We start from the raw sequence: 10558 nt of genomic DNA, 5'->3' as shown, positions 1-10558 counted from the left end.
TAAGTGTGCAATTTCGAAATAACTGTCCAACCAAACAAAAACAGTAGTTTTCCTTTTCCTGAGCAATTGAAAATTTATTATCTGTTTCGAAAAGCAAACTGATAAAAACAGGGCAGGGAATGCTTTATAAAATATTTTAATATAAATTAATTTTGTGGGAAAACATCAATTCAAAACATAACAAAGACTGGTATTTTTTCTTAGTACTTCACTGATTTTTCAAATTAATCGAAATAAAACATTGAGCTTTGAAATTAAAAAGAGACAGATGATTGAGAAGAAAGAACAAACAGAATTATATATTTTTTAAGGATTTATCTAAAACAAATTCAAAAATAAAGCACCTTGTCAAAATAATTAAGAATTTCTGTTCAAAATTAAGCACTTTAAAAAGCCCTTTGCAACAGGTCACTGAAATAAAGCAGTTTCAAGGACCCGTGGGAACCTTTAAAATAGTCGCCATTGCTTCAAAAAAATCGCTTTCTCAGTCGCCAGTGATAGCCCTGAAAGCATTTTAATGCAACTCACTCGATGTTTCACTCATCAGATCAAAGGATTTGAAAGGAATTCCCTAACTTTTCCAGGATTTTAAAGATTTGTGATTCCCCTACCATTTTAGGTTTTCTATTTTCTCTTACCAGGGGTACCCACCTCCCTAAATATCGCAGAGCGCCCCCCCCCCCTCCAAAAAAAAAAACCCCTCAAATCAACCCCCCTAAAAATTTCAATGGCGCAGTGTTCTGAAAATGACCCGAATTTTCAGTTCTTATCTTGATCAGGGGTTGATCCAAAAACGTTTGTAAGGGGGGTCAAGTTTCAATGCCTCCCCCAAACTTTTCAATGGCGTAAACTGTACCATGAATCATATTCCCTCAAATCTTCATCAAAAGCCATATTTCTTTAGGCAAACAAGCTGGACATGTTACCGTAAGCTTTGAATATATTGCATCCTGGCAAGGAAAGTGACTCAACTCTAAATTTTGGAAAAATGTACTATTGATTTAAAATGGAAATTTAATGCACTTTCTTACCACAAAACTCACACAAAAATAGCTTACAAAACTGGTGCAATCAATAGTAACACATCATTAAAATTTTATAATTTAGAAAAAAAAATCATTAATAAATGTATGCATTATTAAATTAAACAAGAAAAGCTACTAGTGGACATCACATCATAATGTTTGTGAGCTTATTGTAATATTTGAGACAAAATCACTTAAATCTGCTATTGAGTAAAACCCCGATTTCATACTGTTTTAATTTTTTCTTTTAAGTTGTCACTTTTTTTTGCCAGGGCTTGATATTGTTCTTTTGAAAATTAACAAAGAACTCAAAATAGCAATAGCCCAGAAAAGGAACCCATTCAATCCTGTGAATTATGACACGCTGAGAAGAAATAACTTTCAGAACCAAGTAAAAAAGAGCTAATATTGATTCACTACTTTTTCGGACCTAAAAATTGACGCTTAATAATTGTAAAAATAAAATTCATGCCACAGAGGGGTCAGCTGACTGTTTGACTGATCCTGATTTGTTCAACATTTTTGTTAAATTTTGGGATAAATCAAGTTAAAAGTGCTATTCTTGATTTGTACCATGGAACATTTCATTAACGTCTGTGATTAAAAACCTCTCTTCTTTAAAACTTATTATTTTTTATACATTTATATTTAGTGCTTTGGAACAAGAAATATTAATGTTCATGAACATTAAACGAAAGTATTTTTTGTATTTTGTTTTGGATTTCAGTTGATCTCTTCATTTTCAGACATATTCTATACACATGGATAAAAACAGACCAAAGTCAAAAAAGAGGAAAAATATTGTGGAGCCATTCCATGGAAAACTGCCATTTTTCCCCCATGTGACGCATCATATATGTCATTAAAAATATTTTAAAATACTAATGAACAAACTTTTTCTGCTTAAGAAATTACAAACTTAGGTGTGATATCTTAAGCAAATTATTTCATCATTACTCTTTAAAATTATTGCTTTTTAATCAGTGGTGGTTCATGGGAGGGGGCCTGGGCTCCCTCACTTTTTTACCTTTTTCAGTTTTTTTCTTTTTACGCGTAAGTGCTTGAAATTAAAAAAAAAAGGATTATACTGTATTTTTCTGCGTGTAATCTGTGAATTATCTGTTAAAAAAGTAAAATTAATGAGGTGCAGATTATACACTGCCGCACATCTCTCTGTGTGTGTGTTTTTTCCCCTTAACACCAACACATTGAAAATCAATATCTACAGCAGTATTCGCCGAGACCATTACCCTGCCTGTATGCTATTTATTTTACGTAGCTTGATTGTTCTTCTTGCGTGATTCAGACTTTGTAAAATAAACAACATACAGTAAAGGAAGAAACCTTCATTTGCACTAGATCAGACAGTTTGCTCCTTTTTTGACTCTTATAGTCTTCAAGTAATAAGCGTTAATCCAGTCATATTAAACATTAAAATCGCAAAGTGCGATGTAGTTCTGATTTTTTAATATGTAGTTTGGGTCAGTAAGCGTAGTGAAAATCTTAAGTTTGCAGTTTTCAAAAAACTGTGCTCACTGCGTAATTCATGAAAAAATGCGAAAATTACAGGGCCGTATGCAAGGGAGTGGTTTATAGGGTTCAAACCCCCTTCGAAATTTTTCATCTAAAGAAATGCTTTTCATTATTTATTTATTTATATTTTGGTGACAAACATAATATTGTTGTTATTATTATTTTTTCAATTTTATTTGAGAAATAAAATTAGTATGATTCAAAAATTGTACAAACTCATTGTGTGTTTAAGATACTTTATGGTAGTTATTGAGAAATTCATTTAACATGTAACAATATGACATTTTGTAAGAACATTCTCTTCCTCTATTTAGATAATCTGTTGTTACAAAAATCAATAGCATACAGAGGAAACCAAATTTGATTGACCATATAAATGTTACAAAAAATGTGTTTGGTAAAACCCCCTCCGAAACAAAAGTTTGTTAACTGCCCTGGGAAATTATGGACTTTTTTTAGTTTTTTCTTTAAAACTCCTAAACTTTCCAACTTATGACACTAAATGTGAAGCAATTTAAGCTCAAGTGGCGATCTGTTCGACCAATAATTTAGGAGATATCATACTTCAAAAATTGGCCATTTTTGGCGAAAAATAAAAAAATGCTTCGATCACATTCCACGCCAATAATGGACACAAATGCCCACTTTAATTGAAAAAAAAACTGTATATACTGTTACAGTACATTTAATTGGCTTTCATTAAAGCCAAAAACGAAGTTTGTAGACTCAATAGTTCTTTTACAATCACAAAATAAACAATAAGAAAATTCGATTTTTGAAGAAATGAGACAAAACACTTTTCAGAACATTATGGAAGATCCTATTCTAAAATGAGCTGATGTGTGCATCACATGACTTCCGTTTACTCCAATTTAATGTCATTTCCCCATTATTGGCAATTTTAAGGTGATTCAATAGTTTACTCTCTAAATATATCACCAACATGGCCAAATTGAAACCAGATTTTAAAAAAAATCGCCAAGTTGGCGACAAAACTTGGCAACCAAAAGACTGCCGATATATCGCCAAGTGTTCGACAAATTATAACACCACTTCAGTTTATATCGAAATTAAGAATGATTTCCCCCCAAAAAGAGGCAAAAGATCCCTTTAGAAACACCCGAATGCAACCAAAAGGGAAGGTGCACAACTAGACCCCACTAGGAGTATGTACCAAATTTCAACTTTCTAGGACATACTGTTCTTGAGTTATGCAACATACATACGGACGTCACAAAAAAAGTTGTCGTAATTAACTCGGGGTATGTCAAAATGGATATTTCGGGTGTTTATACGTTCTTAGGTACTTATCCGCGTGTGGTCGGGTTGAAAAAAGGCCTCAACATTAATTCGGGGGTGAGCAAAAATGGAATTTAAGGCCGAATTTTGAGTGAAATTTTTTTCGTGAATACAATACTTCCTTTTTTGGAAAAGGAAGTAAAAAGGGAGCAAAGAATGATATAATGAGACTCTAACGTGTGTTTATGTAAGTTATGTGTGCTGGCAAAAAATGGCGGTTATAAAAAAATTATATAGGCCAATAGTTGAGTCCTATGCAGGTAACGCGTTTTTCAACTGGTAAGTTATCTACCGAGTTTGATTTTGAACAAAAGATTTTCAGTACAAAACACTTCCCATTACAATAAGATCGATATGAACAAAAGACAAAAAAACAGAATGATTTCAAAAGGGTGAAACTATTTACATGTTAGTTTCATCATTAAAACGTATCTTAAAATTTAACTACGCTTAATGTCTTGATTGTACTCTGGAACTGAAAAAAGGAACAATAGGTCGATTTTTTTTCATTTTATTATTTTTCTTTTTTTCATTTTTGTCAATTAGAATGGCAAAGATGTTGTGGGCAGTCAAGGGTACCCATATGCAAAATTTTAAGGGAGAACCCAGATATTTTCCCCATGGTTTAGCAGGATATTTTCCCCATAGAAACCAATTTCAGTACAGATTAGAGTTATTAAAATTTGACATTTTTAAAAACTTATTAATTGCTGGAGAAGAAATGTTTTTACATTTTTGCGAAGAAAAAAGTACTAAAAGCAAAGCTCTTGTGGGCAGTCTTTTAAAATGGCAGATTGCACAAAGCTGAGCAGCTAAGATCAGTTCTGCAACAACAGCGTACTCCCATATATCCCGTCTTGCACTAAAATGAGAAAAATCTGCAAAGGACGGGTCAGGCTGGATCGTTTAATGTAGTGATTGGTGACAAACGAATCTCAAAATTGGATGTCGGTCTTCGACCAACTCCAAACTGAGGCATCCTTCTCCTCTGCCAACCATTTGTGAACTTGTCGGTACCTGCGATACGGATGGAATGAAGCAACTCTTTTGGTTGAAGATTAACAAAGACGGTTCACAGTTGTATTACATGCTGCTTAAAGGAACAGGTGGAACTGAATACTGTCGCAGAATATCGAGGAAAGCCTCATTTCCATACAGAGCAACCAGCTCCATCTCTACATCTTCAGCTAAAGATTCTGGACTCACTTCAGAAAGGAAAGCTATGGTAGCCTGGTCATCCTTATACCAGTTCGTTTGAAAAACACCGGTCAGTTTTGTTATTCTTAGCCAGACATGGGAAGATGTGATATCACATCCACTAACTGCGTGAAGAAAGAATGAATCTAAGAGTTATTCCATTTTTCCCTCGGTTGAAAAAAAAAGCATAAACCTGAATACAAATTAACTGGAATTTGGCACTTTTATGGAAGGAAATATTTTGAATGTTTGAGACAAAAACAGCAAAAAAAAAAAAAAAAAAAATCCACATCCTCTTCATCATTGATTACGATCTGTTGAGATGTACTTTTTTCGACGGCGGTTCGGATAACGTTTCAGTTTCTCTAGTTGTTTTTATCTTCAATGCCCTCCAGTGAAAACCTAGGGAGCAACTCGTCATTGAGGTGTCGTTTATTACATGATTTGGAAAAAAGTTTCCTCAGGAGCAGTCTGATGTTGAGAAGTCTAATATAGTCATATTGCGCTAGTTCACAGTCGTTATAATGTATCAAAAGACAGTAAAAACGTCCTTGAGTCATTCCAGTTCTCCAACCCGAATCCGTTCCGAACCCTATATAAAATTTGGAAAGGCCTAATTTATATGAAAAATATAGAAAACAGATGCACAGTAATCTTATTTTTAAATTAAAATCGGGGAAAATGCCAGGATTTTGGTGGTTTACCTGTATTTAAATTTAGTTGGAACCTGACATAATCAAGAGATAGAGATGGCTGCTAATAAAAAATCTAGTATCAGAGAAACAGGGTTCGTACTCAATTTCAGAAATAAAATGAAGGAGTAAAATGAGATTTTGAAGGAGTACTAATGAGCTGTCCCTGAATGATGTCGCTCTTTTATTCATCCTGGTGGTACCAGCACGGCTTTGCCCACAGTAGAAAATTAAAAGGTTATTTGGTTCGCCTGTATAGTAACAAAAAATGGCTGATGAATTTCTCGCCAATTTTCTGTGTTAATTTGCTCATCCATATTATGGTAATTTGCTTGCCCACGTGAAGATAATTAGCTTGATAAAATGCTCTTGAAATGGGAATAGAAAAAAAATCGAATTTTCGAAAAATCGCTTCGAAGTGCTCACCAGTATGTTATGAACACATTTTGTGCCAAATTACATGAAAATCAGCCAAACGGTCTAGGCTTTATGCGTACAACAGACAGAGATCCAGAGACACAGACTTTCAACTTTATTATTAGTAAAGATATTTGACCCCCTTCCCCTTTGTCACAAAGTGTCATCCTACACCTTACTACTCCTCTTGTCACATGTTATAACATATTGTTACAATAACTATGTAATGTCACTCTTTGGTCTCTTCCTCTAGTCACAATTTAATGAACCTGTCTCTGCCTCAAGGCATGACATCACTTATGAATGTGGATGACCCTTTTTACAATATCATAACTGCGATTTACTACACAATTGTTTTTTTAACACAATCACTTAATATAGTAAATCTACTTATGTATTTTTAAATATTTAAATAATAATTAAACTGATTTTTGCTGCTAAATGTGAGAGAAAAGCAATAATCATAAAACTTGAAAAAATCAAGCACCATTTAAGCATGTTTTACTTCACTTATGAAATGTCTCAGTCATCTAATAATATTTTCACCTTCAACTTTTACGACTTCTACGCTCAATTTGTAAATCATATCTTTATGAAAAAAATAAATATATGAAATTACTACGTCAAAAATGTAATTATACTTTTGCCCTTGTGGCGATGTTAAATTGTCAATTGAGGTATTTTAAATCACTGTCACAGAGGAAAATTATGTAGTCTTGAACTAAAAAAGGAGTTAAAACCAAAATGAAGGAGTTTGAAGGGCCCTTGAGAAAAATTTCCTGAATGAAGGAGTATTGGAGGATTTTTGAAGGAGCATACAAACCCTGAGAAAGAATTGTTTTGCTCTTGATGAACATTTGGTCAAATAATGAATGTAATAAGGCCACAAGTTATTTAGCAGCCAAATTTTGTTGCTATTAGTTCAGAGTAAAAGCAATTATTAGCTAAAATCTCACTTGCAAAAACTCATGTTTTACAATAACTCATGTTCACAGAAAAGAAAGTTTTCAAAAACAGGAATATAAAAACCGCACCTCTCCAATTGTAATAATGTAATTGAAGCAATTTAAGATTTTTTTGGACTGAATATCTAAATATTATTCAACTTCCAGTTATACTCCACCGAAATTTGTTGATCTAATTTATGGTGATTTATGGTTGAAATTATTTATGACAGTGTTGAACCAAACAGTAAATAAATTTTAAATTTCGACAGTTGATAAACAAACATACTTTTTAAACAGCGAATTGTTATTTCAGCACTGAAGTAAAAACCAAAAATAATGAAAATTCATACTGTGAGAATGAAATATATTATTTATTAGAAATATATTATTTATAGAGTTATTTATAGAAAGGTTGACTTTTCTATAAATAACGCAAATACAAGAATTTTTCAGTTTCTACACTCTCTATAAAAATTACACTTTCATTACCACATATATACACATCAGCACGTACACTTCAAACTTTATTCATACCCGAGACATAAAAAAAGGAGGGGGAAGGGGAATGAGCATTGTAATTCTATGAAGTTGCACAAAAGTTGAACACTGATGCAGTTCCTGCATTTATGTGAGCACAAAATGCCAAATCATGTGATTCATCATTAAAAATATCCATATCTTGACTGTTAACTTGAAGTATGATCAATAGGAACATTTATTAATTGTTGAAGCAACTATTTTGTGTGCAGGGGTTCCCACCAGACAAAATAAAATTTTAAGACATATTTCAAAAGAGGGTGCACTTACTAAAATTTAACCTGTCTTAACCCTAGCGTGAATGACCAGGTGCCCGAGTAACTTTTTGCGACTTTTATCATATTTTTTACCCTTTCTAACTAGGTCTTGGTAAAATTGTTTTTAATCCCTGTTATTTACATGAATGTGAACTAAAGAAAGTTGTAACCGTGTATTCAGAAAAATTTTTGGGGGAAGTCTTTTAGCATCTAAATTTTTATACATATATTCAATAACAGGGCACCCATTACACTGCACATCAAAAAATACCCCTTCAAAATGCTTCTGACACATTTTTGATGATTCTCATGTATAATGAGCCTTTGAATTAAAACATGACCACTGTTTTCCCCATCACCCCTCCCCCTTTGATAGCGCGTCCCCTAATTTTATTCTGTTTTCGGTAGACATAGCAATTATTTATATTTGATAGGAAAAACAGCATTGAATTTACCATTATTCTTCTTCTGAAGGGTTATAGAAGTGTATAGTTCAAAAGCATGAACATTTGTAGCAAGTTGAGACACTCAAGGGAGTACCCTCCCCCCACCCCCCAAAAAAATCTAAAACATCCTCATGACGATTTTTTCTTTTTTTTTTGATAAAGGTTCATTTTTTTTACTTATTTTCTTTGCGTAAAACCAAAGTACTGAACTCACTTTCCATGCCCGAAAAAATTTTCACGCTGTAAAAAAATAAAAATTAATAAACACTTGAAAACATTGCATATTACATACCGTCACACTGCAGATCTTAGACGTAACTCAAATTTTTGTATTATTGACGTTTATTCCAATTACATTGACAGATATAATTAAGATTTTAAATGAAATTAAGTATACTCATAATATGGATTAATATATTTTTATATTTCAGAGGTTCCCATTGTTTATCACCATCTGATTAAATGCATCAAAATTATCGAAAAATTTGATCAATCGTCTCAACATCAGATTTTGTTTTGCTTTAAAACAAAGTAGTTGTGACTTTTGGTTTCTCCAGGGTAGCTTTTGTAATGATGTGAAGTGGAAAACAATATTACACGACTTTTTTACTTTTTGTTGATGTACAAACATATTGTTACATTGTTAGTAATACCGAATTAGGAACTTCGTATCTCTCGATATGTAGACAATATTTCAATTGGAATATATGATGTCTTTTATTTTTTTGAGTATACCTACGAATTTAGGCGGCATGACAGCAAAGGTTGAGCAAATGACAGTGAGGGTAAAAATTACAGATAATATTTTTCGATTCAGTGGGCCCTATGTGGTCCGCGGGCCGTAAGTTGAACATCACTGGTATAAATAAATAAATAAAATACTAAGAATTCACTATGAAATACCAAAGCGTTAGACCTAATACATCCAGTATTACAAAAAAACTGGAGAAAAACATTTTTTTCTAATGGACCATTTTAGCGTGTAATGTTGAAGCTACACACATTTCCCAAGATGAGGGTGGAAGAAAACGTTTCAATTAAATAGAAGAGGTGTCAGAAAAACAAATATTTTCCTGCCCTAAATCTTTGAAATTCAACATGGGTACCCGGTTATTGAGAGTAAGGGAAAATTTTGGTTATTGACGCTAGGGTTAATATATGCATCAAAAATGAACAAGATAATTAAATTCAAATATATGATTTAGCTATTAAGACATTGCATAATTTGACAAAAAAATCCCTACCTCATGTTCTAATACATTAAGAATTTAACAAGTGCAGTATGAATATTAATAGATTCTTTCAGCTGGCGAACAAATAATATTAGAACATGATCACACAAAATTTTCTTTCTTTATGTCAAGCAATTTCATTGAATGATTAAATTTTCTACCAATATTGAAAATTGAACTTGTGTTCTTTCAATGCTAAGTACAATTCTAATTTTTTATATATATATATTTCAAATTTAAAAAAAAAAAAAACTATTGTGTGTTTATTTTTGTCAGTTCCAACTGGAGATGAAAATCATTGAGACAGTTCGAAAGATATGTAAATGTATTCCTTAACCTTTCGACATTTTAGCATTTTGCTAAAGCTTTTTCTCCAGCTTTAGCTTTTTTGCTAAAGAACTTTTGAACTCAACTTAAACCCTGGTTCATTCTAAAAAACACTGACAAAATATTTTGAAATCATCTTTGAGAAGCAATGACTCGGATAATATTTTTTATAAATGAAAGGTAAAAAACTTTGCATCTTTGGATACTTAGAAATAAATATTTTTAAAACACTGCCATTTGGTGAAGTAGTGCAATATCAAAATGTTACCTCATAAAAACATCCTAAACAAGAAACTTTTTTTTTTTTTTTATTTTTGCTTGACTTGTGGGAACCCTCACAATGCAAGTAACTATGACACTAGCTAAAGGAAAATGGAAGCAAGACACGGGGTGCTTACAGGGCTTTAATTAATTTTCCAGGATTTTTCAGGACTGTGCAAAAGATAACAGACAAAAGAAAAGAGATAAGGTGGATAATAAGAAAGTCAAAACTTTTAATAGCAAGAAAGGGAACTCCTCAAAATCTTATACAAAATAATTTTGATGCCATCTGAAGTTTTTTTCTCTCGGGAGGGAGGGAAAAACTTTTTAAACTAAAACATTTTACAAAACTAAAGTGAAACATAACAAATTCATTCAAAAGTCCTCA

Source organism: Uloborus diversus, chromosome 6 (assembly GCF_026930045.1).
Source record: "Uloborus diversus isolate 005 chromosome 6, Udiv.v.3.1, whole genome shotgun sequence".
Taxonomy (NCBI): domain Eukaryota; kingdom Metazoa; phylum Arthropoda; class Arachnida; order Araneae; family Uloboridae; genus Uloborus; species Uloborus diversus.
The sequence above is the reverse complement of the archived record's forward strand: the minus strand, read 5'-3'. Positions refer to the sequence as shown.